The sequence below is a fragment of the Giraffa tippelskirchi genome, chromosome 4 (genome assembly GCF_054371585.1).
Source record: "Giraffa tippelskirchi isolate mGirTip1 chromosome 4, T2T-mGirTip1v1.2.pri, whole genome shotgun sequence".
Taxonomy (NCBI): Eukaryota; Metazoa; Chordata; class Mammalia; order Artiodactyla; family Giraffidae; genus Giraffa; species Giraffa tippelskirchi.
Window position 1 is genome coordinate 194,996,932 of NC_137278.1, and position 26,435 is coordinate 195,023,366.

Below are 26,435 nucleotides of genomic sequence, written 5' to 3' on the forward strand. Positions count from 1 at the left end.
GAAAACACTGAAACTAACACCATGGCATCAGTGACCATGAAGCCAGAAAATCAGTCCTTTTCTGCAAGCTGAACATTTACACAGATATGCATGGCACATAAATCTAAAGTATATAATATACAGACATTCTTGAAAGTATTATTTCTTAATGACCCTAAAATATGACAAGTAGGAAAATTCCCAAGTACTAAAAGACAATTTACCCAACCTCTGTGCTTAATCTCCCCTATTCAACCTCTCTTGAAACAACTGCACATCAGTACAGCTAACATTGAATAATACTACTTTTTCATTGTCCTTATCATAATCTACCCCTCAATTAAATAACATTTCTAAAGGTTCTTTTCTCAAATGCTTATGACAATCCCACTTGCAGAGAGCACTCTTCAAAAACTAACCAGCCATAAAGTCTCTACAAATCTACATCACTTAAGTACTCCCCCACCAAGAAAACAGCTATCAGCAAACAACATACAATAAAACTCAATTTTCTCTCTCTTCGTGGGTTGTTCACGGGTACAGAAGTTCTTTCTCCACCCATTTTCTGTATTTAGCTTTCTGTCTGCTCCCCAGAGGAAAGTGTTATGTCCCAAAGTGTGGAACAATTCATTCTGTTCTGTTCCATTCCCCTGATCTAGCCCAGTGTTCAGTCCTTCAGCTGAGAGGGAGGAGAGAGGACCTGAGATCACTCTAGTGACTCACCCAGTAGCAAATTCCAGGTGACTACAAATAGGGGAAAGTAAGAATTGGGAGATAATTTGAAAGGTGTGTTTCATCTTGTGTCCCAAAGTAATGCACTAAGCTTGGTTGGTGTTCAGAGGAAAAAACAGACCTTCACTTTAGAACTTTCTTTAAAATATGGCTAAGAAGTGTTAGAATACTTATAAGATACTGCTGGTCATTTCCCTCTGGTAAGCAAAAGGGGACAGAATGAGAAGGGAAAAGGGAAAAAAAAAGGACAATTCTTGTTGCTACTCTCCCCTCCATCCCTAGGTGCCATCATATTCAAGATGAAACAGGAGAAATGATTAACTTATCCAACCAGGAATTGGGCTTCCCAAGTTCGATCCCTGGGTCAGAAAGATCCCATGGAGTGGGAAATGGCAACCTACTCCAGTATTTTTGACTGGAGAATCCCATGGATAGAGGGGTCTGGCCGGCTGCAGTCCATGAGGTCACAGCAAAGAGCTGAACACAGCTGAGCACGCATGGATATCATAACCAGAAACTAAGATCAGTGGAATTTTAGCTGGTAGCCAAAAGTCTTGAAGTTTGATATTTAACAGCTCCTTATCCCCTGCAGGGAGAAAGGCAGGATGAGAAAACTGGCTCTTGACTAAGTAGAGGACTCTCAATGTGACTGAACAGAAGACTGAATTTGCTGTTCCCCTTCTTGGCTCTCAGAATCACAGACTGCTCACCTCCCCAACAAGCAGACTCCAGCATCTGGGGGCAAGGATAAGAGAAGATGAGAGAAAACAAGGGAGAAAGAGAGCGAGAAAAACATCAGCCATGTTGCCAAACTAACAACTGAATCTATGACGTGAAAGAAGGAAACTAATAGCTAACCAAGACAGAATGGAATAAACAAAAGACCACGTCAAAACAGAATAGGTCTCCTCCCCTTTGACACACCAACCAAATAACATCCAGTAACCAATACAAAAGAAATTTTAACTATAACTACCTTACAACGATATGAGAGCCTTTCATTCTGAAAGTTAGAAAATAAATGGTGACTCTCCATGACTGAAATTTCAGAGGCTGTTTTTAATCCAAATGAATATTTAAAAGTGTTTGGACAATCAACTGTTTTTTCAACGACCTTGAAACTATCCGATGTTAGCAAAGTGAGGTTTAAAATAAATAATAATTTACATTTTAATCGTTCGTTAAAAGTTAAGTCGTCCATAATCAACCTATCAAGCCCACAGAAAGAAAATCTTCCATATTAGGCTGCCCAGTTTCCATACAGATTTCAAATCTAACCCAACTCCACAAAGATGTGGGAACAAGTCTGGTAATTAATGGGAAAACAGCACAATGAAAGAATTTACAAGGAGGTTACATGGAGCACGGTTAGTATAAAAATCCCACTCCCAGAAGAGAATCAACGCCCCATCTTTATTCACACACATACGGGGGATAAAATAAATCTGCTACCAGAGATAAGGACAAATTAGTAAGGCAAATCTTAAGTTATTATCCTCTTAACTATTTTGTATTTATGTGAGGGGTGGGGTTAAAAGATTTGCATCATGGTCAAATGCCTTAAAAAAAAAATCACAAGCAATTATTAAATGTCACTCCATTCTTATCCAGAGGGCTGTCAAAAGGAAAAGGGGGAATGGCTGTCACTCTTTCTAAAACGTAAGGAGGAAAACGTGAAATCAGAACAGAATTAACTGCAAGACCATCACCATCCCCGCCCGCCTCGGTCTCACACCACAGGAATCCGTCTGATGGCACCAGGGGCGGCAGCGATTACCGGGCTCCCGGGGACAGGTTAGCGCCACGCGTGTGCGGCTCGGCCGCGCCTTCCCGGGTCACCACACCCCCTCGCCGAGGGGGGACCGCACTGCTCCGCGCCCGAAGCCACCGCCGCCTCCCTCCCTTCAGCTTCCCGCACCGGCATCCTCAACCCCTCTCGGCGCGCACGCCCCGCCCGGGGTCCGCCTCGCGCTCGCCGCCCCCAGCTCTGAGGCGACCACCGGCCTCCACAAGACCCCGTCCCCGGCGGCTCCACGGCCCGGGCCCGCTCCTCCGGAGCACGTTCCGCCCCAACTCGGCCGCGGTGGGCGGGAGGGGCGGTGAGGCGGAGGGCGGGAGCGCCTCCACCTCTCGCCACGACCCCCGGGGAAGGACGCGAGGGTCCAGCTCACCTGGCTCGGGCGGCTCCTCCCTCGCTCTTGGCCGGCGGCGCCGGGCTGGGGGCCTCTGAGGGCAGCGCGGGCAGCCAGGCGGGCTGGAAGTCCGAGAAGGAGGGGAGGGGGAGGGGGTCGGGATGCCGGGAGCCGCCTCCTTTCTCCGCTGCTGCTGCCGCTGCCGCCGCCGCCGCCGCCGCCGCCGCGGCTCCAGCAGCCAGGCCCGGCGCCCTCGCCCACTCACCCCCCGCCTCCTTGCTCACAGCCGCGCGGCTGGTGTGGCTCTCCCTCACCCCCACCCCGGCACACACTCACCCCCACACACACACTCACCCCCAGCCGCTCCTCACTCCCTCACACTCCCTTCACACTCCCTCACTCGCCTGGCGTGCGCGCGCGCGCGCGCGCGACCCCGCTCTCACACAGCAAGCGCGACGCCGGCGGGGGCCGCCCCGCGCTCCCTGAGACCGAAGCGCCGCGCACCGCCTGCCCGCGTGCCGAGGACCCGCGCGCACCCCCGGCCCCGCCCTCCAGGCGCTGCTGCGGCGTGGCCGCGGGCCGGGGGACGGCGGCCGGCGGACGAGGGGCTGAGCCAGCTAGCCAGCCAGTCGAACCCGGCCGAGCGGATCTGACACCTGCGTCGGGACCCGCCCCTCAGGCGCCCAGTCCCCATTCGCAGCCCTCGCGGCCTCTGGGGTCGAGGCGAGGCGGTGGGCGCGCGCACCCGGAGGGCTACGGGAGCGCGAGAGCGCTTCGAGGACGCGCCTTCCCCACCCGCCCCCAAACCGTCCTCACTGAGAAAGGGAAACCGGTGGAGGGGCGAGGTCTGTTCCCAACTCGAAACCGCGTGGTGAATCCCTTCCGTTGTACACACCCTCCCCTCCCTCACAGCCCCTCCTCGGGCCCCACTTAGTCCACCCCTGACGCGAGCCCCCCGAGTCCCCGGACGCGGTGGGCGGTGTGCCTGTCCGCCCCTTGGCGCCTCCCACCCGGCCCCGCCCACCGCCCGCGCTCCCCTGCGGATCCCGGTCCCTGCGAGTCCCTTCAAACGGTGGTCTCCCCTCCGGAGGCAGGAGGCAAACATCTGGGGATAAAGATCGTAAATACCTCTGAGGTCCTTCTCCGTGTTCAGAGTAAGGACAATGCCTCTGTATAGTGTGAGGCCAATTTTTAACTACATCCTATGTTCTCAGGGCTTTTGGCAGGTTTTAAGATGCAGGCGGGGCCGCGTGGCACAGCCAGCTCTACCGCTTAGAAACCAGTGTAAACCTTGGGCAAATGAAGTTACCTAACTTTCTCTGAGCCTTTGTTCTGAACAGCGTCTGTTCCAAGCTTGCTGTAAGAATGACATGTGATAATACACTTGAAAGCATTTTGTAAATTCTCAAGCTCTGCGTAAAAAGGAATGTTCACTTCAGTATGTTTCTTCACAGTATGGCTGAAAAGGGACAGATTTTTTAAAAGATGGTGCTGGTAATTTCACGCTGGTGAGGAAGGTCCAAAAACTCCTCTGCAAAGGAGCGTAAGAATATGAATCTGTTGAAAATAACCCAAATGTACATTGAAAGACGAATGGGGAAGGAAGATGTGTATAGGTAGGAAGGAATACTATTCAGCCATAAAAAAGAATGAAATAGTGCCATTTGTAGAAAGGTGGATGACCCTAGAGAGTATCCACACTCAATGAAGTTAAACCAGACAAAGACCAATACCATATGATATCACTTATATGTGGAATCTAAAATATGACACAAATGAAGTAACTTACCTACAAAAGAGAAACACAGACTGAGAAGAGGCTTCAGAGAGTGGAGTTGGCGGAGAGATGGCTTGGAAGTTTGGGATTAGCAGTTACAAACTCTGTTATAGTGAATGGATACACAAGGTCCTACCATACAGCACAACGAACTATATTCAACATACTGTGATAAACTATACTTTATATTGGAAGATAGTCATTTCCAAATAACCTTACTTATTTCTTACCCCCAGATATCCCCAGCTGTGCTACAGTTGTGTCCTAACAAGTCAGCCTTCTTGCAGATCACAATAGCTTCTCAGTCCCCTCAGCCAACAAATTCTTTTCAGCATTCCTTTCCCAATCTTTACAGTCTGCTTTTTTATTTATTTACCACAGAGTCCCCTGACTGAGAAACGTAGCATGATTTAGGGTGTTCTACTGCTGCTACTACATGTTATGACACTGAGCATAACCTATGATAGTGAACAATTTTCATCAAAGATACACGTAGAGGGGCAAAAGTGCTATATGACCTGTTGTTGTCTAGCCGCTAAGTTGTATGGCACCCTTTTGCAACCCCATGGACTGTAGCCCACCAGGCTCCTCTGTCCATGGGCTTTCCCAGGCAGAAATACTGGAGTGGGTTGCCATTTCCGTCGCCAGGGGATTTTCCTGACTCAGGGATCGAACCCGCATCTCCTGCATTAGCAGGTGGATTCTTTACCACTGAGCCAACAGGGAAGTATGTATGACCTTCAAGAGAAAGCGGGGAAAGGTCCATAGAACTAAAATGTTGCTATATAGTCCACTCTGATACTATCTCCTGGAACATAAAGTACTTCCCTTCTATGTGAAGAGGAAAAGAGAATCAAAGCTTGATCATGGAGATATGAGCACAGTGAGCCCAAGATACACAGGGAAACTGGCACAGAGAAAAGGTTGCAGACATGCCCAGCAGAAGATCCAAATTCACAGTGCCATGCACATCCAGGAAAACCAGGTTGTATAGATGAAAGTGTGGATAGGGGGCATTAGACTAGTAACCAACTGGCTGATTATCTTTTAAAAAAAAATGCTATCAATCATTCAATACACTATCGCTATGTGCCAGACACATCCTAAGAAATTCAGAAAACACAGCAACTTTGCTTTCACTTAATCTTTCGTCAGGGAAACAAAAAAAAAACAAACCTAGGAGTATATTTTTAAAAAACAAAACCAGTGAGAGAATTCCCTGGTGGTCCAGTGGCTAAGACTGCCTTCCAATGCAGGGGGCCGAGGTTCCTTCCCTGGTCCGGGAACTAGATTCCACATGCCTAAGAACTGGTGCAGCCAAATTAAATACATAACTTTAAAAAAGAAAACACAAAGCCAGTGGCATGTCACTGTATTTTTAGCATTTCCATAGTGGGAAAGCAAGGTTCAGTTTCTTAGGTTCAATCATAGGTTTGCAGTAGTTATAGGTTTCATGGGTTGATGGTAGTTGTTATGTCTGGACAGGTAAGGACTCATCTCTTTTCGGGGACAATGTAGTTTATCTTGATTTAATCATGCACCATTCGTTTTTAACTCATAAATTAATATTCTTCAGAAGAGGGTTAGTTGAATCCCTTGAGAAGACATATTATTAGTAACCTCACATCTCTGGAGTCAGATAAATCTGATTTATCTGATTTGAAATCCTAGCTTTATTTACTGGTGTCATGGGATCGTCGCCTCAGTTTTCTCGTCAACAAAATGAAGATTATTTCATTGAACTTTAAGGACTCATGAAAGTTACAGTGGCTCAGTTGTGTCCAATTCTTTGCAACCCCACGGACTGTACAGTCCATGGAATTTTCCAGGCCAGAATACTGGAATGAGTAGCTATTCCCTTCTCCAGGGGATCTTCCCAATTCAGGGATTGAACCCAGGTCTCCTGCATTGCAGGCGGATTCTTTACCAGTTGAGCCACCAGGGAAACTCAAGGATTCATGAGGTAACATAAATATAATGCACTAAATAGTAACTGCACATTAGCTATTATTAGACAATGCTGATACCAAAATAGATATCAAAGAGAAGTTATACAATGTTCTGACGTGGTAATAGTACAAATATACATATTTACTGATGTCCCTTTGATTGTGAAACCAACTCTACCCTGAATAATATGTGAGACAAAGTTAAAGAACATCCTTTGCATAAAGCAAAACATTTCCAGATTTTTGTTCCTAGACATAATAGAACCACTGGGGAGCTTACATCAGAATATCTGGGGTCAGGGTCCAGATACCAATATTTGCTAACACTCTTCTGGGAATTCTAATGTGCAGCCAAGCTAAAGACCAAGGTTTAGACAACAGAGATGCTGGAATTATCTGTATGACTTTATTAAAATGCTCTTGGTGGACAATGTGAAAACAGTAATGGGGGAGGCACATAAAACAGAAGATTTGATGAAACAAAATCTCCCAACAAAGTTGCCCAGGTTCTTTCTGATTCCACTCGAGTTGCATTGGTGTATAGTTACATCAGTCAGAAAAGCATAACTCATCTACCACGGAGACTACAAGTCAAGCAAAAATCTTTAAGTACCCCATAGCCACCATCTGGTGCAAATCTTTTCCTCCTGGGGTTAAGGACAAAGAAACCAGCTGGGATTTGATCAAAACGAAAGGAAAGGCCCAAAGTAGTAAAGAGAAAAACTATAAACAGGAAGGAATCCAGGATTGTTATCAGTACCTAAAATAGTGTCCGTCAGTGGGATATCTAATGTGATTTTTGTGGGTGGAGAAAAGGTAGTGAGTCTTTATCTGAATGTACACAAGCAAATAAGGAACAGTGGCAGCAGCTGCAGTCTAGCTCTCCCCAGGCTTCCTCTCCCAGAGTCAGCCGGCTGGAACCAGCCTGGCAACAACAGTCTTCACAGTTAGAAATCGCTAAACCCTGATCTAGCCTTTCTCCACCCACGTCCCTCCTCCTTTCCCTCCACTCCATTTCTGCACAGTAAGCTGAGCGCCTCTAACTACGCTAAGAAAATGCCAATGCCAACACAAAGGAGGATGGGGTGGGAAGAGGCAGGAAAGACAGTACATTGGCTGAATCACAGAAGGAAAAAGTGTAAAGGAAAAATACTTAAAAGACTTAGAAAGAGCATGATGTAGATTTTTTTGTCCCCTTCCTTTAGTTGTATCTGCCCACTATCTCTTTTACTATACTACACAAGAGTACTCCAGAATGTTTAATGCAGATTCCTTAGCCTTCACCTATGACTTTCTGAATTTGCCATAGTATCTGCATTTTTTTTTTTTGAACCAAACACAAAGCTTATAGAATCAGCCAATAGCCTGCAAGCTTACCATGTAATTCTTAGGCACGTGAAAGTTTGAGAATAGTGTCTTAAAGAAACAAGCCATCTGTAAAATATTCTTAATTTAAAGCACTCAGCATTTATAAATTCAATGGAAGCCCCAAGCAACCTTGCAATGTTGAGTAAATATTGTTAGTCTCTTCTAACAGAAGAGAAAATTGTGGCAATGAGGTAACATCATTGGTGGCAATTTCCCAGTCTTCAGATTCTCTATCCACTGGAGTTTATTAAAAGTATCTCAATCTAGGCTTCCCTGGTGGCTCAGTGTGTAAAGAGTCTGCCTCCCAATGCAAGAGACATGGGTTCGATTCCTGGGCGAGGAAGATCCCACATGCCACAGAGCAACTAAGCCCACGAGCCACAACAATTGAGCCTGTGCTTTAGAGCCCGGGAACCAGAACTATTGAAGCCCATGCACCCTAGAGCCTGTGCTCCACAACAAGAGAAGCCACCACAATGAGAAGCCTTCATACTGCAACTGGAGAGTATACCCCGCTCTCTGCAACTAGAGAAAAGCCTGAACAGCAATAAAGACCCAGTACAGCCAAAAATAAATAAATAATAAAAATAAAATGTTATTATTAGTAGTATCTCAATCTAGGAAGAATGGAAGAAGAGAGAATGGACTAAGCAAATGTGGAAAGGTAACAGCATGTTCTCTTTAAAGAAATAATAGGGGGAAAAAGAAATAGGGGAGAACCCTCCACTCAGCGCAGAAAGTCAGCTGATTGAATCTGTTGACATTTCAACCATAGAAATGATATCAAACTACACATGAGCTGTTGGATCTGCCATGAATGTCACCAGTAGCACCTTGAATGATTAACAAATATTTACAGATTGAATGGATGAAAGAATGAATGAGTTCTGGGATCATCCTAATGACCTGGCATCATCTTGATTGCTCTGGTCCAGTTGCTGTCTTTTTCACATTTAAAGTTAGACTAGGGCTTCCCTGGTGGCTCAGTGGTAAAGAATCTGCCTGCCAATGCAGGAGACGCAGGTTCGATCCCTATCTCAGAAGATCCCACATAGCATGGGGCAACTAAGCCTGTGTGCCGCAACTACTAAGTCTGTGCTCTAGAGCCTGGGAGCCACAACTACTGAAGCCCTAGAGCACTCAGCAACAAAAGAAGCCACCGAAATGAGAAGCCCATGCACTGCAGCTAGAGAGTAGCACCCACACTCTGCAATTAGAGAAAATCCTGAACAGCAATGAAGACCTAGTATACCCAATAAGTAAATAAATAAATAAAATTATAAAAAGTTAGACTGGGGAGCTCCATTCATTCGTCTGAGTTCATGTAATCATCTTCGATGCAAAGAAACAGAACAATATCTATTTCTTCATTTTGTTTATAGATCATTCTTGCTCTCTTGGGTTTCAAACCCGTAGTGATCAAACCCGTAGTGATCATTAAGCTAGATTTGTTTAATCTTCTTTACTTTTCTCTTAGGTTAAATAGAAAGCTCCACCTGACTCCCCCAAACTGTTTCCTTGATTTTTCATCTCAGTATCTCTCAATTTGGGATTCATCCTGGGAGCATGAGGAAACACTGAAAAGAAAGAAAGAAAAAAGGAAAAAAATTTTATGTTGAGTGACACAGTGCAATTACTAGGCAAATCTCTAATATGAAAGTTCCAAACCTTCCTGCTAGTTTTCCAAAAGTTTTCTGGACAATTAGGAAAGACAAGCTAGGCCAAGAATGTTGCTGTTTATTGGTCAGTCATGTCCAACTCTTTATGACCACATGGACTGTAGCCCTCCAGGCTCCTCTGTCCATGGGGTTTCCCAGGCAAGAATACTGGAGTGGGTTGCCATTTCCTTCTCCAGATCTGGTTGCCTCATAATAAACCTATTATGTCTTAGAACATGTTTAACTCTCCTAATAACCCCACTGGTTCTGAGTATCTTCTGTTTTTCTTGTCTGTTCAGTCACTAAGTCATGTCTGACTCTTTTGTAACCCCGGGGACTATAGTCTGCCAGGTTCCTCTGTCCATGGGATTCTCCAGCTAAGAATACTGGAGAGGGTTGCCATTTCCTTCTCTAGGGAATCTTCCTGACCCAGGGATCAAACCTGTGTCTCCTGCATTGGTGGCAGATTCTTTACCACTGAACTATCTGAGGAACAGAGAGGTTGAATAACTTGTTCAAACTCACACAGCTATTACTAGCTAGCAAGTGGCAAAGCCATGATTTGAATTCAAGCATCAAAGTACATACTCTGAACCAACTTCTTATAAACCCTCAATGACTGCACACTTGATTTTGTCAGCAGTTTCCTCCTACTACTTAGTATGTAGAGTAGTATTAGGATAGCAATGCCTGATATTTTGGCTTATGTCTCTAACATAACATACAATTGATAAATAATGGTGTGTGTGTGTATTAGAATTTGTCACAAAGAATCTACGAATCCATCAATCAAACATATAAAGATTCAACCAAAAAACTATTACTGTTACTCTCTGAATATGTATAGATTCTACTGTGATCAACAAAGTACCAATTCATTTGTCACAGATGGATTTGCTAAAGTCACAGAAGCTTTTTTATCATTAAGCTTCTTCTCAAATTTCAGTTGCTAAACATAAAAACTACTATTTTGTGGGAAACTGTGAAATGCTTTGAGGTTCAAAAGGATCCATTAATAGGTTGGGGCAAAAAAGGATTTAGCAGAAACTCAGGGTTTACTAGACAAACCAGGGTTCATGCCTGACAGAGAGGGCAGAAAGTAGGTCAGTGTCCCTGGCAGTCAGAGCTGGTAGAGAGTAATGTCACCCGAGAAATGGGGTGGGGGGGTAGGGGAAATGGAATTTAAGGTGGAGAAGTGGAGAGACCCTTTGAGGTGGGGAACTGTGGGGCCGGGAGGGGAGGAATTTACAGAGGCGGGCTTAAAGCCTGCCTTTCACCAGCTAATGGCAGAAACAGCTGAATCTCCGCTTCCTCCTCCTTTCTCCCCCGGGCTGCTTTCTCCCAGGCCTTATCCCCTACCTCGGATCAACATCAGACCACCTCTGCTGGAGACAAAGACACCAGAGAAGGGAATGAGGAAAAAGACAAGCCTGAAAAGGAATAATTTCCATAAAGGAGAGAGTGGTGAGGAGAGAAGTGAAGAGAATTTTAATCAAATCCAGGGAGACATGATGAGAAAGAAGAAAAAGGAGTGAGGCGGATGAAAAGAAAGGGAGAAGATGGCTGAATAAAATAAAAGACATATTAATGAATGGAGGACAAGTAGTACCGGAAATACAGTTATAATAATCTCTAATGTTTTAAAATGAAGCAAGCAAAGAGCTGAGGAAGACATTGTAATGACTGCAATTTGAAACCATCCAAAATATGTAGTGTTTTTGCAACAAGGCAAAACCGACAGGGTCCCAATTAAGAGTTCCCTCCCTAGCCCACCTCCAAGTTCAAAGTTATGCTATTTATCCATGGAGATCTAGAAGTTCTCATGACTAAGTTAAATACCTCACTCTAGGTGTAGGTGGTCCCTGTCAAATTGTTAGTAATCATAGTAATAACAATAACTACTACTGGAATGTAGAGACTGTATTTCAACACCCCTGTTTTTGAAACATCATGGACTTCATGAACTATTTCAATCACTAAACAATTTTAAGGAATTAAAATGCAACAAATCCTGATCAAAACTGAACATCCTTGGTTCGAGCCCGTCCAGGGATGCCCCCCTCCCCAAAAAAAAACCCCAAACTGGACATCTTTCCATTACAGCCAATAGCTCCCTGGTCTAATAACAGCACCAAAAAAACCCCCTATCTCTCTCATTTAAGAACTGGTAATGTTCCTTTCTGGATAACTGTTAAGTTTTAAACTATCCCCTGGTGTAACCAAAATATATGTGTAATGTACCTGCCAAGGTGAATTGTGTCTAGAAAGAAATAAGGGAGAAAAACTAGGAAATAATCTCATCAAGGTACCACAGGAACGAATGATATATATAGTATATATAGTATATATATATATAGTATATATAGTATACTATATATATAGTGCCTATATTTGGAAGAATGTTGCTTTTCTTTCTCTCTTCCTTAACAAATTTCTTCCTTCTAAGTAAGGAATTTTTTGTGCTTATATTGTTTCTCATTCATTTTTCCTTTCTCCAATTTTTTTTTTCTTTCTCTTGTTGCAACAGCTTCTCTATTTCCACCTCAGGTTGCCCCCCTTTTCCTTCTGACTTTGTTGCATCTTGGCTTAGTCAGCCAGACTTCCACTCCACTCTGAGAGCTGGAATCTGAAACAGCGCATTTGGCAAAAAGTCAGTCACACATACCACACAACCACAAACAAGCACTCTGACTGCAAAATCCTTTCAACGGTACATTCCTGTTTCTTGCAGTCAGCAGTTCACATAGACCCGCGATCTGAAATAAGCAACGCATACATTCACATGCATTCTGCATGCACATGGCCTCCGCAGTCAGCTCACAAAGACACAGTATCTGCAGAAAGGTCTTGCAGGCAGCATACACAGGCAGCATACACAGGCAGCGCATTCCCCGCCCCCTTTCATGGCTCTTCCTGACTGGCTCTTTCTCCCAGCCACCTCCGCCCCTCCCGCTGCCTGGCAGTGACTCTCCTCCTTTTCCGGCAGTTAAGTAACTGCGGTACCATCCATCACTCCTCCAACAGATCCTCGGGCGAAGAGATTGTTTCTTGAAGCTCTCTTTTCCCCAGACTGGGAACTTACTCTTGCAAAAGGACTATCAGAACACAACCTTCTGGAACACAATACTGTGGCCTGGTCCCTAGTGTCCTAACTTGTTTGCACAGATTTTAATTTTGCCGTGGGAGGCTTGGGGAGAAGGAAAAAGAGACAGGGAGAAGGGAAGGAAGGAGAGAAAGCCGCGGGAGACATTTCCATGAAGACAACTTGAACAAAAGCAGAGAAACAGTTAGGAGGGGACAGCAGAGGAGAGACAAAACGAAGTGTGAAAATAAACGGAGAAACTAAGAAAAAAGAAGTATAAAGGTTTATTGAGATTTTTGTTACCCACTAAGTAACTGAGGTGATTCTAGAAGTAGGTCAGAAGATTCAGTAGGTGAATCAGAGACAAAACAATCTCCTGATGAGATTGTATCATTTGAAATTTCTGAAAAAGACAAAACAGACAACAGTCACCAATATCTGCTTCAAGGAACACAAACTACTCGTTTGAAAGATACTTGGAAAGAAAGTACATTTGAATTTCAGTTAAACTAACAGATAATCTATCCCAAATAGTGTAATTTTTGATATATACTAAAATTGTTATGCAGGTCAAATTTATTTAACCATCCTGCATTTTTTTCTGGCAGTCACACCCTCAGAGGATTCTGATTCAGGCTCTCAAGTTTGAGAAATACTGGTATGAAGTCTGAAGTCCTCGCTTTTAGTAAGAACACCTGGAGGTGTTCTTATCCCTATTTGCGGTTTCTAATCCCCACACCAGTCACACGGAACTGAAAGAAGCAGCTCAAGAGTCTTCATTGTGATGTACATTGGATTATTTTGATGCACTAAGGCTTGATAACCACTCTTCCTCACAATTCTTTCATGGAGCCCTCCCTAAATCTGCATGTGTTAATTAAATTAGGGAGCCATTAGAATGAATGGCCACCAAGTAGAATATAACTAAGGTCTTACAGAAAAACCCGGAATATTTTGACCAACCTAATACATCCCGCCAATAATTTTCTTGCTTCTCTCTTTTCCCTGTAGAAATCTCCCCAACTCCCATGGGTGGGAAGCTGCTCAATTAGAGTGGATTTTTGTTCATGTGTACTCGTAAAATACTCAGATTTTAAAAATCTGAGTCATGGCACATGACTGTAGCTTGCCTTGGCGTCTTTGTTTTGGGGCTTCCCTGGTGGCTCAGACAGTAAAGACTCCACCTATAATGCAGGAGACGGAGGTCTGATCCTTCGGTTGGGAAGATCCCCTGGAGAAGGGAATGACGACCCACTCCATCACTGTTGCCTGAAGAATTCCGTGGACGGGGGAGCCTGGAGGGCTACAATCCATGGAGTCCCAAAGAGTCAGACACAACTGAGCAACTAACATTTTCACATACTCTTAATATGCCTCAGTAGGTCTTTTAGCTTTCTGTTGTCAGCAGAGGGAACAAAAGGAGCTCCTCAGTGGCCTCCTAGAGAAATGAGGAACCATGTAGAAGTACCCACTTAGCCCCTTTAACGCACGGCTTCTCTGGAGGACGCAGCTGAAAACTCCTTGGATCCTTGAGCTGTCTGAACGTTTCATCTTTGCAGATTGGGTCCAGAAACCAGCCAAAGTCAAACTGGGTCCAACTTAAATTAAAACCAGACTGGATTGAAGATGGGATTGGATCTGACCCAAACTGAACTGGGTCCCGTGTGAGCCTGCAGGTGAATAAATTTTAAGACTGAACAAATATATTAATCTCACCAAAGATAATCTTGAATTGCAATGGCCAGAGTGGGGGAACTTTTAACTTAGATCCAGTCAAGAGATGCCCTAGACAACAAGGATTCCCAGCCTCTCTCAAGAGTAGAAGGAAAATTATTTATCCTCCTCTACAGTTTCTCTGCTTCCCAGGTGGCTCAGTGGTCAAGAGTTCGCCTGCCAATGCAGAAAATGCAGGAGATGCAGGATCAATCCCTGGGTAGGGAAGATCCCCTGGAGGAGGAAATGGCAACCCAATCCAGTATTCTTACCTGAATAATCCCATGGACAGAAGAGCCTGGTGGGCTACAGTCCTTGATGCCGCAAAAGAATCAGACACGACTTAGCAACTAAACAACAAGTTTCTCTGCCTGTCTGGGGCATTCAGGTTTTTGGTTCTTAGGGACATATGCAGGCAGCTCAGCTCCAAAATATAGCTGGACAGAAACGTGGGCTATTTGTGGCTAGGGTCCTACTGACAGTTGCTGGCTCTCTGGATTATTTTTGGAAGTGGCTCCAGATCTAGGAAGGTATTATCTTTTGCATCCTCTTTGGAGACACCTCTTGGATCCCTGGGATTGTTCCAAACTACCAGGAAAATTTACTGTTTGTCCCAGCTGAAACCTGACAAAATATTTGAGGGAGGGGAGGAGAAGATCTACATTTTTTAAAGTAGGCCTGTGGTCAAAAGTTGGCCTAATTGGAAGTAGATATTAAAAGTCTTTTTTTCTTAAAGGCATTTTCTCCTAAGCTAAAATGAAACTATGTACGCAAAGGGAAAGAAAAACATGCTGAGATCATTGTGGAAGCATTTACGAAAACATTCCAGAGACCCGCAGCTCTAAATCTAGAACACAGGAATCTAGATTTCCATCTTAATTCATGTATTTGGGTGGGTGGATCAGGCTCTTGATTTCATTCAGACCTATTCTTTGAGGATTAAAAACAACTATACTTGCCCTTCTAAGTGAAGTCCTTATAAGAATAGAAATTTGGCTCTGGAAGGAATTCAAAGCCCAGAGTAAAACTCAGGTCGACTCTGTGGAGTCAGTAAAGCCCCTTGGGAAAAACAGGCCTGCTAACCTGTTTACAGGATTCTTGGCAGCCTTTCCAGGTAAAGAAGGAAGGTCACTTCCTGCCAGGCCCTTAAATCTGGCAGTTATCCCTAAATCTATAACTCAGGTCATAGTTGCACAACCAGAGTTCTGACGCTTTCTTGCTAGGATGGTCTTGGATAATAGAATTGCTTGACGTTACTTATCAGCTTAGCAAGGAGGAAACTGTGCCACGGCAGAATGCCTCCTGTCACACCTGGATCAACACCACTACACACTGGTATTGTGCTAAATACACAAGATTAATAAATAAGCCACTTGCCTGTGGTGGGTCAATGACCCTTCAGGTACATTCCCTGATTTATTTGACAACAACTGGTTTGGTTCATAGGAAGTTCTGATTAAGGAATATACCTCTCGCTCTTGGTATTATCCTCCTTATAGTCTGTGAAAAACCGACTCATTTGAAAAGACCCTGATCCTGGGAAAGATTGAAGGCGGGAGGCGAACGGGACGATAAAGGATGAGATGGTTGGATGGCATCACCGACTCAATGGACATGAGTTTGAGTAAACTCCGGGAGTAGGTGATGGACAGGGAGGCCTGGCGTGCTGCAGTCAGTGGAGTCAGGTCAGAAAGAGTCAGACATGACTGAACGACTGAACTGAACTGAATAATAACCATGGTTGGTTCCTTGGTGTGCTGTGTTCTCCCACAGGTCTTAAATGCACATTCATAGCCATTAGCAGCATGTCAAATGGTCTCACTGGGCTTGCAGAACAGAAACAAGATGAATAACCAAAAAAAAATTTTTTTCCTTTTTGGCTGGGCCATGCATCTGGTGGGATCTTAGTTCCCCCAACCAGGGATTGAACCCCAGTTCTTGGCAGTGAGAGCGCAGAGTCCTAACCACTGGACTGCCAGGGAACTCCCCCAAAACAAATTCTTCTGTGAACCTGACATGGTAATCAGTATCACAATGAGACAAAAGCAAGTTAATTCTGATGGTGACTGAGGAGTTCTGCTAATACCAAATTTTTGATGAATCTCTCATGTACAAGAGGATGATCAGAAGGGAGAAATCATTAAGTTAAGTAAGCAGGGAGCCATTAGACTGTGGAGGCTCTAATTCCAAGGTGGCTGTATATAAGCAAACCAAAATCTAAGCCTGTAAATGCCTCAAGGTTATGAAATTGAAGCCTAAGGGTTGTTGCTGTTCAATGGCTAAGTCGTGTCAGACTCTTTGCAACCCCATGGACTGCTGCAGCACACCAGCCTTCCCTGTCCTTCACCATCTCCTGGAATTCGTTCAAACTTATGTCTATTGAGTCATTGATGCCATCCAACCATCTTATCCTCCTCTGTCACCCCTTTTCCTTCTGCCCTCAATCTTTCCCAGCATCGAGGTCTGTTCCAATGAGTCAGCTCTTCCTATCAGGTGGCCAAAGTTTTGGAAATTCAGCTTCAGCATCAGTCCTTCCAATGAATATTCAAGGTTGATTTTCTTTAGGATTGACTGGTTTGATCTCCTTGCTGTCCAAGGGCATCAGTTCTTCAGCACTCAGCCTTCTTTATGGTCCAACTCTCACATCTGTACAGGACTACTGGAAAAACCACAGCTTTGACTATACAGACCTTTGTTGGCAAAGTGACGTCTTTGCTTTTTAATACGCTGTCTAGGTTTGTCATAGCTTTTCTTCCAAGGAGTAAGCCAACCACAAACAGCCATATAGGCCTTAAGCTATAGCCAAGCAATATTTCTCTTGCTTTGCTTCTGCCTTTTTTCTACAAAAGTGTCACTCCAAGAAACTAGTTTTTTTTTTTCTACATAAGAAATGTGTGGGTCTGGCTCTCCGACACTTGCCAATTTCCAAACACTAGCTGGGTATCCTACAATTCTGTTAGATTATAAAATTACGTAACCAGAGTTAGTGTTGGATCTCTCAAGTGCAGGGCTTAGTGCCACAAGACTGTTTCCACTTCCGCTGCCAGTTACAAGTCCTAACTCGTGTACTTCTGAACACCTGGCTATAAATCAGTGTTCTCACAATCTTTTCCTCAAGTTCAATAATTTTGTTAAATGACTCACGGAACTCAAGAAAGTACTTTACTTATTCAGTATTACCCATTCATTGTAAAGGCTAGAAACAGGAGCAGCCAAAGGGACGGGGTGTGTTGGGCAAGGTATGAAGGAGGAATATGCAGAGCTCCTATGCCATCCTTGGGCACTGGACCCTGTCAGCACTGGGATGTATTCCCCAAACTATACACACTCCAAACCCCTTCCATCAGGTAATTTTTGTGGAGCTCCCTTACATGGGGGAGGATTAAATCATAGTCCATCAACAATAATTCACGCCTCCTTGGAGATGAGGAGATGGCTGAAAATTCCAACATTCTAATCACATGGGTAATTACCCCAGCAATGAACATTCATCCCATGATGATCCTAGAGTCCCCAACACCAGTCACGTCATTAGCTTAGAAAAGACAAGTCACTTCTGATATTTCCAGGGTTTTATGTGCTGTGTACTGGGGGGGGGGGGGGCAGAGACCCAATAAAAGATGCAAGAGAAGAGGATTCTGGTGGGGAGGATCCCCTGGAGGAAGAAGTGGCAATCACTCCAGTATTCTTGCCTGGAAAATTCCCACGGACAGAGGAGCCTGATGGGCTACAGTCCATGAGGTTGCAAAGAGTCAGACATGACTGAATGACTAAACACACAGGCATAAACCTGACAGAATATATACAAAAATGATCAAAGGAAACCATAAAACTCTGAAAAAAGAGATCAAAGAAAAACTAAATGAGTCACTATCCCATGTTAATGGATGGGAAGACTTCAATATTGTCAGGATGTTAGTTCTTTCCAGTTGATCTATAGACTCAATATGATCCCTATCAAAATTCCAGCAAGTTATTTTCTGAATGTCCACAGACTGATCCAGACCAAGAACAGACAACAAAATGGAAGACTGAAACTAACTGACCTCAAGACTTACTATTGAGATCCTTTGAACTATAACTTGCTTAATAAATGATACCCATAACCTGCCTTCATTGACCAAGCTTGCTTTAATTGTTCTTGCAGATTGCATACACTCAAAACTTCATGTAGCTTAGATGAAACATCATAAGACTTCTTTAACAGCCCTTATAAATAACACCTCTGATGTATGTATGCTACAGTACAATTGCTTAAATTGTTTTTCAGGAACTGGGAGCTAGTCTTGTCCAGCTCAAACCAACCACTGGGCCTGGCAACCTTTGACATCAGGGGGTCAAAACCTCCGCCCTGGGATCATGCTGATGCTGCCATTTTCTGAACAAGCATCCCATGAGAAGCCGGAAAATCAGATACACCAGCACAGAACACTGATTACTTCACCTTTACCTTGTCTCCCATCTCTTTCCACGTAGGGAGCCCCACTTTAGGCCACCCTGCTTCCTTGTCTCATAAACATCCCGAGCTCTTCACTTTTGGAGAGGTGGATTTGAGCTTGGAGCTCCTTGCTTGGCTGCCGCATGAATATACCCTTTCTCTGCTGCACACCTCTGTGTCTCAGCATTTGGCTTTCTGTGCATCAAACAGTATAAAGCTACAGTAATTAAGGCAGATCAAAGATACATCATAGGGTCTAGAAATAGGCCTACATAAATAACAATCAGGTGATCTAGAACAAAGGGAAAAAGGCAATACAATGGAGTGAAGACAGTCTTTTTAAGAAATGGTCCTGGGACTTCCCTGGTGGTCAGTGGTTAAGAATTTGCCGGCCAATGCAGGGAATACAGGTTCAATCCCTGGTCTGGGAAGATTCCACATGCTGTGGGGCAACTAAGCCCGTGTGCCACAACTACTGAGCACAAGCACTACTGAAGCCTGCACGCTCAAAAGCCCATGCTCTGCAGCAAGAGAAGCCACCACAATGAGAAGCCCTTGCACCACAACTAGAGAGAAGCCCCCACTCGCCACAGCTGGAGAAAAAGCCCTCATAAAGCAAAGACCCAGCACAACCAAAAATAAATAAATGAATAAATTTTTTTTTTAAATGGTACTGGAACAACGGGATATCCACATGCCTGCCCTTCACCCCACAAAAAGAATCTAGACACAGACCTTATGCTCTTCTCTAAAAAATTTAGCTCAAAAAGTGTCATAGACCTAATATAAAATGAAAAGCTATAAAATTTCTGGAAGATAACATAGATTTAGATGATCTTGAGTATGGTGGTGACTTTTTTAGATACAAAGTCACTGTCATTAATAAGCTGAAACTTCATTAAAATTCCAAATTTCTGCTCAGCAAAACATGGTCTCAAGAGTATGAGAAGACAAGCCACAGACTGGCAGAAAATATCTGCAAAATACATATCAGATAAAGAATAGTTATCCAAAATATACAAACAACTCTTGAAAATCAACAATAAGAAAAATAAACAAGGACTTCTCTAGTGGTCCAGTGGTTAAGAATCCACCTTCCAATGCAGGGATTTGGGTTCAGTCCAGGGAACTCAGATTCGGTCCCTGGTTGGGGAACTAAGATCCCACCTGCCGTGGAGCAACTCAGCCCGAAAAACATATGCAAAAAATTGCACATGTATGCTTATTGCAGCTTCATAATTGCCCAAACAGAAACAATCAAGTAGGTGAATGCACAGTTTAACTGTTATTCAACACTAAAAAGAAATAAATTACCAAGCATGAAAAGGCATGGAGTGAACTTAAATGCATTATGATCAAGAAAGAGAGGCAATCTGAAAAAAACCACATACCGTATGATTCCAACTATATGCATTCTGGAAAAAGAAAAACAACAACAACAACTAAGAGGCAGCAAAACGATCAGTTGTTGTCGGGGCTCGGAGGAGAAGGGGTCATGAAAAGGCAGAGCACGGAGTACTTTGAAGGCAATAAAACTACTCTGTACGATACTATAATGGTGGATGCATGTCAATACCCATTTGTCAAAACCCACAGAATGGACAACATTCTAAATTAGAGTGAACTCTAATTTACTCTTGTAACAGTGGACTTCCCTGGTATGATAGTGGGGAAGGATGTGAGTATGTAGGGCAGGGAGTATATGGAAATTTTCTGTACTTGCCACTCAATTTTGCTCTGAACATAAAAACTGCTCTGGACAAAAAAACAAAACAAAACAAAACACGTCTTTTCAAAATGGGGAGAGGGGAATAATGGGCTTAAGATGAGGCATAATTCTCCAACTATCCTAGAATTACCTGGGGTAGAATTAGCTGGATTGGTGGTGATTATGATTTTCAAACATGTCACTTAAGAAAGTCTAAGTCTCTGTCTTTAAATAATTTTATTTTGGTTATTTTTGTTTTTTTGTTTTTACTGCGCTGGGTCTTTGTTGCTGCACGCAGGCTTTCTCTAGTTGTGGTGTCTGGACTTCTCATTGCAGTGGCTTCTCTTATAGTGCACAGGCTCAGTAGTTGGGGAGAAAGGGCTTAGTTACTTTGTGGCAGGTGGGATCTTCCCGGTTCACGAATCGAACTTCTGTCTCCTGCGTTGGCAGGCAGATTCTTTACCACTGAAGCCACCAGGGAAGTCCCTAAGTTTCAGTCTTATTTATAGCCAATAGTTAAACTTTCTCCCATTTTAAGAAGCCAATGATACTGGAAAAAAAAAAATGAGTTGTGTCTTCCTATGTCTGGGAATAAAGAAAGTTAAGTTCGCTTCTCTTTCCCACTAGATTCTTTGAATGGAGGACTTGGGACTGAATCCTTTTTTAATTACCAGTAGGTTGGAGAAGGCAATGGCACCTCACTCCAGTACTTTTGCATGGAAAATCCCATGGACGGAGGAGTCTGGTAGGCTACAGTCCATGGGGTCGCTGAGAGTCGGACATGACTGAGTGACTTCACTTTCACTTTTCCCTTTCATGCACTGGAGAAGGGAATGGCAACCCACTCCAGTATTCTTGCCTGGAGAATCCCAGGGACGGCGGAGCCTGGTGGGCTGCCGTCTATGGGGTCGCACAGAGTCGGACACAACTGAAGCGACTTAGCAGCAGCAGCAGTGAAGTGCCTGGCACTGAGAAGGCAGCCAGAATGTAAATGAAGTACAGTTCTGAGTCATTAGGAATCTTTCATCCTGTTGGGCACAGCTCAAGAGTTGTGCTACATGAACTTTGTCAACAGTCAGTTGGAGTAGTAAATGAAGTGTAGGAAAATTCAGCCAAACGTCAGAGCAGATCCGAAGAAGTGATTTGTCGCCCTCTCGTGTTCAGTCTTAGGAATACAGTTTCTCCCCTGCTGCTGCTAAGTCGCTTCAGTCATGTCTGACTCTGTGCCACCCCATAGACGGCAGCCCACCAGGCTCCGCGTCCCTGGGATTCTGCAGGCAAGAACACTGGAGTGGGTTGCCATTGCCTTCTCTTCCCCTACAGTAGGCATCCGTATTCTGAGGCACAAATAGGAGTCCCAGGCTTGGTTTTGGGCACGCAACAGTGAGCAAAGCATCTGCCCACAATAAGCCCACATTGTGGTGTAGACACTCAGGAAAACAATCCAAAGCTGAGCTGCAAAGGATGAGTAGAAATTAGCCAGAGGAACATAAGGGTTGTTATGCTAAATTGATACATTAAGGATTTTGGTGGAGGTGGTGCAAATGGAACCGAGTATGTGCAGCGGCTTAGAAGCAATAAGAGAGCTTGGAGCTTTTGCAGAACTGTAAGTCAGTCAGTCTGGTCGGAAAGCAATATGCAAAAGGGTCGGGGTGGGTGTGTTGGAGCACTGGTGATGAGAGGTGGAACTAAGAGGTTCTATCTGTGTCATTAAGGATAATGAGACGCCTCTAAGGTTTTTAAGTCAGGATGACCTAAGTTGAGTAATGCTCGAAAAATTACTCATAGTGCTCTATATTACCAATTAAGGTGAGGAAACTGGGAGATGAGTTGAGACTGTTAGAGTAATGACCGGACTGAACTGGGGTGGTGATGGAAATAAGAGAAAACAGATGTATGTGTATGTATGTGAGTGTGTGTGTGTTGGGATTCAAGGTGAGGGAGAAATTCAGGGATGACTCACGTGCTTCATTTGGGTGACGGTGGCAGAGTTCTAGAATGAGAGGGGCGCTAATGCAGAGAATGACTTAATTTTACACATGCAAAGATAAGGCAATTAACTTAACATTTATTCACATGTCTTTCTTGGGCACCTTCCTGTATTACAGGGTGGAAAACTAAAAACTACATACCCTAGACCCTCTTAATGTGGTTTACATTCCAGCAACCAAGAAGACTTGAATTCAAAGCCACATAAGTGAAGAGAGAGGTAGGCAGGGAGGATGCATTTTGCTAGTATGGAGTCTAGCAGAATCTGTGTGCTCCTGGAGACTGAGTGGTGACATCTCAGCATGCGAGGTGGCCTCCAGAAGAGGGGTACTGGTCTCTTGGAGGTTCCTGCTAGGAGTCTGTTCTTTAGCTTCCCTACCTCTGCCGCCCCCACCCGCCCTTTATGCTTAAATGATCCTGCTCTCGGTAAGATAAAGCCTGAGGGACTCAAGGTGCCAATGAAACATCCAACTAGAGATGCCTATTTTACTTTCAGGTGTAGAAGAGACTGAGGTATAGATCTGGGAGCAGAAGCAAAAGACGGTGAATAGAGACACAGGAGTAGAGTCGAGTCAAGAGACAGGTGGCTGGGGAAGAAACTTGAACCCTTCCAGCAATGAAGGGTAAGCAGCAGAAGAGTGTCGGTTGCTGCAGAAACCAAGGACTGAACTTTTTCTATCTTATTGAGTATACGAGAGGTCCTTAGAATTGTGATGAGAGGTAATTAGGTTTCAGGGAAAGGGCAAAACACAAATTTTTTTGGCACTTAGCTAATCTGTTAAAGATTCCATTTAACCTTGTGACACATGTGTGCTCTGCTGTGCTTAGTTCCTCAGTTTTGTCCAACTCTTTGCAACCCCGTGGACTGTAGCTCGCCAGGCTCCTCTGTCCAGGAGGATTCAACAGGCAAGAATGTTGGAGTGGGTTGACATGCCCTCCTCCAGGGGATTTTCCCCATCCAGGGATTGAACCCAGGTCTCCCGCATTGCAGATGGATTCTTTACCATCTGAGCCACTAGGGAAGCCCTGTAACACATTTTTTTTTTTTTTTTTTTTTACCACTCCTCTCATCAAGAATCGAAGTCTATTTCTCCTTCCCTTAATTTGGAACTAAGACCCTGCAGACTTCTTTTAACTGACAGAATATAGTGGGAGTGATGTGGGGAACTTGTGAGGCTGAGTCCTGGGATTCCCCTGGTGGCCCAGTGGTTAAGAATCCATGCTTCTACTGCAGGGGCCACGGGTTCGATTCCTTGTTGGGAAACTAAGATCCCTCATGCCCAGGTGGTGGTTTAGTCGTTAAGTTGTGTCCGACTCTTGCGACCCCACAGACTGTAGCCTGCCAGGCTCCTCTGTCCATGGAATTCTCCAGGCAAGAATACTGGAGTGGGTTGCCATTTCCTTCTCCAGGGGATCTTTCCAATCCAGGAATTGAACCCAGGTCTCCTGCATTGCAGGCAGACTCTTTACCAAATGAGCTATGAGGGAAGCCCTCTCATGACCAGCAGCATGGCCAAAAAACTGAAAACAAAGTTAGGGAGATCCTAAGAGATCTACACCTTCTTCCTTTGCCTCTTGGGATGTTTCTTCTCTCCATCAGGGCCATGCTATCTGAAGCCCAAGTGAGTCAGCTGTAGATACGACATAGATGAGAACCGAGGCTTTTGCCAGCAGCCCCATCAGAGGCTCGTTTCCATGGGCAGCCAGCACCAGAGAGCCATGAGTGAGACCATCTGGGATTTTTCAGCCAACACCATGTCAAGCAGACTTAGTGCCTGATCAATGTACAAAATCATGGAAAATAATAAACTGTTTTTCTTTCAAAACCCTAAGTTTCCGTGTGGTTTGTTAAAGATCACTACTAAGGGAACTAGAGAGAAGGATCTTCCAGTGGAAAGATGATCAAAGCTCAAGATAAGAAAGATCGTCTTGTACTTCTGCCCAACCCAGAAGCCCGTCTCAGGACAGCTCTGAAGACTTCCTTCACTTATACCAGAAAGTGCAAGGGGTGCAGGTGAACCCAATAACACGCAAATTCCAGGACTTCCCTGGTGGCTCAGTGGTAAAGAATCCGCCTACCAATGGAGGAGACGTGGGTTCGATCCCTGAACTGGGAGGATCTCATATGCCTCGGAGCAACTAAGCCCGTGCGCCACAACTGTTGAGCCTGTGCTCAAAGAGCACAGGAGCTGCAACTGTTGGAAGTCTGAATGCCTAGAGCCTGTGCTCCACACCAAGAGAAGCCACAGCAATGACAAACCTGCAGACTGAGCTAAAGAGTAGCCTCCGCTCACAAGAACTAGAGAAAGCCCGTGCAGCAAAGACTAAGCACAGCCATGAAGAAATAAAATTAATTTTTTTTATATTAATTAAAAAAAAAACCCAAAACAAGCAAATTCCTTTTCCTGTCACAAGATTCAAGTCTAACTTTTACTGATCATTCAATCCATCTTTCTGTTTCTAGAAATACATCAACATCAAATCACTCCACTATCTCCAAAGAAAGGATTTCCAGAACTTTCCTTAGAAAATGTTGTGAGCAACATAAAAGCAAAACAATATCTGTTTTATTTCTCTTCTATTCCAACTGCATATTAACAGAATGGCTGGAGTATAGAAAGTCTGTTGACTGATTTAATGAATTTTAATTATTCATGGCCTTATATTCAGGAAATCCTCAAGATATCATTTAAACTAACCTCCAAAAGAAGTTCATTTTTATTCTGTCCTAATTTTTGTGGAAGTGATAAATATGAAGCTACCAAAATCTTCAAAATAGTATAAATTAAAAAACTGTTAAATTCCTCTCTCAAGATTTCTGCTCCAGGCAGAGTAATAGATTCCTTTGGTTCTTTACTACAAACTGGATGTTTTAGTTGTTTAATTCTTTTCTATGGAAGCTCATAAGATTTTCTACATTTCAAGTAAGTTGTAGTACTAAATTATAGAAAGTCTTCTTAAATTTTTTAACTTTAATTTTAATTTTATGGGCCACAAGGATTGTGCGATCTTAGTTCCCTGACCAGGGGTCAAACCTGCATCCCCTGCTTTAGAAGCAGTCTTAACCACTGGACCACCAGGGAAGTCCCTAGTAAATCTTGATACAAAGTGAATATTAAAGGTGATTCTATGGTTTCTGTGTGCTTTCTTTCTCCCACCCTCTTTTTTCCCTTCTCCCTTATCTCTTCTTCCTTTTCATCTCTCTCCTTCCTTTTCTCTATGCTTTCCTATGAATGTTCTAATTTCAAAAGGATGTATTTAATTTATGTAGCCCAATCACACTTTTTAACACAGTGCCTAGCATATGGTAAGTGCTCCATGAACATTAGTGTATATTAACACTAGTGTATTAAACTAGTGTATATTAACAGCCAACATATTATATTAGCTAGGGCTTCCCAGGTGGTGCAGTGGTAAAGAATCTGCCTGCCAATGCAGGAGATGCAGGTTCAATCCCTGGGTCGGAAAGATCCACTGGAGAGGGACATGGCAACCCACTCTGGTATTAGTCCATAGACAGAGGAGCCTCATGGGCTACAGTCCAGGAGGTCGCAAAGAGTCAGACTCAACTGAGAAACTGAAAATATGTATTATACTAGCTAATTTAGTATTTCATAATAGTGTAATTGTATTAATGTGATTTTATTATATACTATTTAGTTGGAGATACAATCGTTATATGACGCATTCTTATCTACTTATCAGTTTAAAGCATTTATTTTCCCAAAGTTTCTGTTGGTTAGGAAGCCAAGAACAGCATTACTGTGTACCTCTGGCTGAGGGCAGCTCACTAGGCTATAGTCAAGGTGTTGGCTGGGGCTGCAGTCTTCCAGGCCAACTGAGAGAAAATCCATTTCCAAGTTCATTCACACAACTGTTGGCCATGAGCTTCTCTATAGAGTGACTCACA

The 26,435-nt window shown here is 43.9% G+C and overlaps 2 protein-coding genes across 15 annotated transcripts in view; one reads left to right on the forward strand and one right to left on the reverse strand.

Annotated features, from left to right (window-relative positions):
- Positions 1–3,284, reverse strand: part of RIMKLB (ribosomal modification protein rimK like family member B) — a 35,668-nt gene extending 32,384 nt beyond the window's left edge. For 2 of the 6 annotated variants that reach the window (XM_081587907.1, XM_081587911.1), the window contains exon 1: positions 2,489–2,639. The gene's annotated coding sequence lies outside the window, so the exon portion shown is untranslated. Of the gene's footprint in view, positions 1–2,488; positions 2,640–2,882 lie in introns of those variants that run through there. The other 4 variants (XM_081587910.1, XM_081587908.1, XM_081587909.1 and 1 more) reach the window with 4 other exon arrangements.
- A 362-nt stretch (positions 3,285–3,646) lies between these two features.
- MFAP5 (microfibril associated protein 5) overlaps positions 3,647–26,435 on the forward strand; it is a 39,701-nt gene continuing 16,912 nt past the window's right edge. For 3 of the 9 annotated variants that reach the window (XM_081587920.1, XM_081587915.1, XM_081587921.1), the window contains exon 1: positions 3,809–3,997. The gene's annotated coding sequence lies outside the window, so the exon portion shown is untranslated. Of the gene's footprint in view, positions 3,689–3,775; positions 3,998–14,236; positions 14,354–23,021; positions 23,149–26,435 lie in introns of those variants that run through there. The other 6 variants (XM_081587924.1, XM_081587918.1, XM_081587916.1 and 3 more) reach the window with 5 other exon arrangements.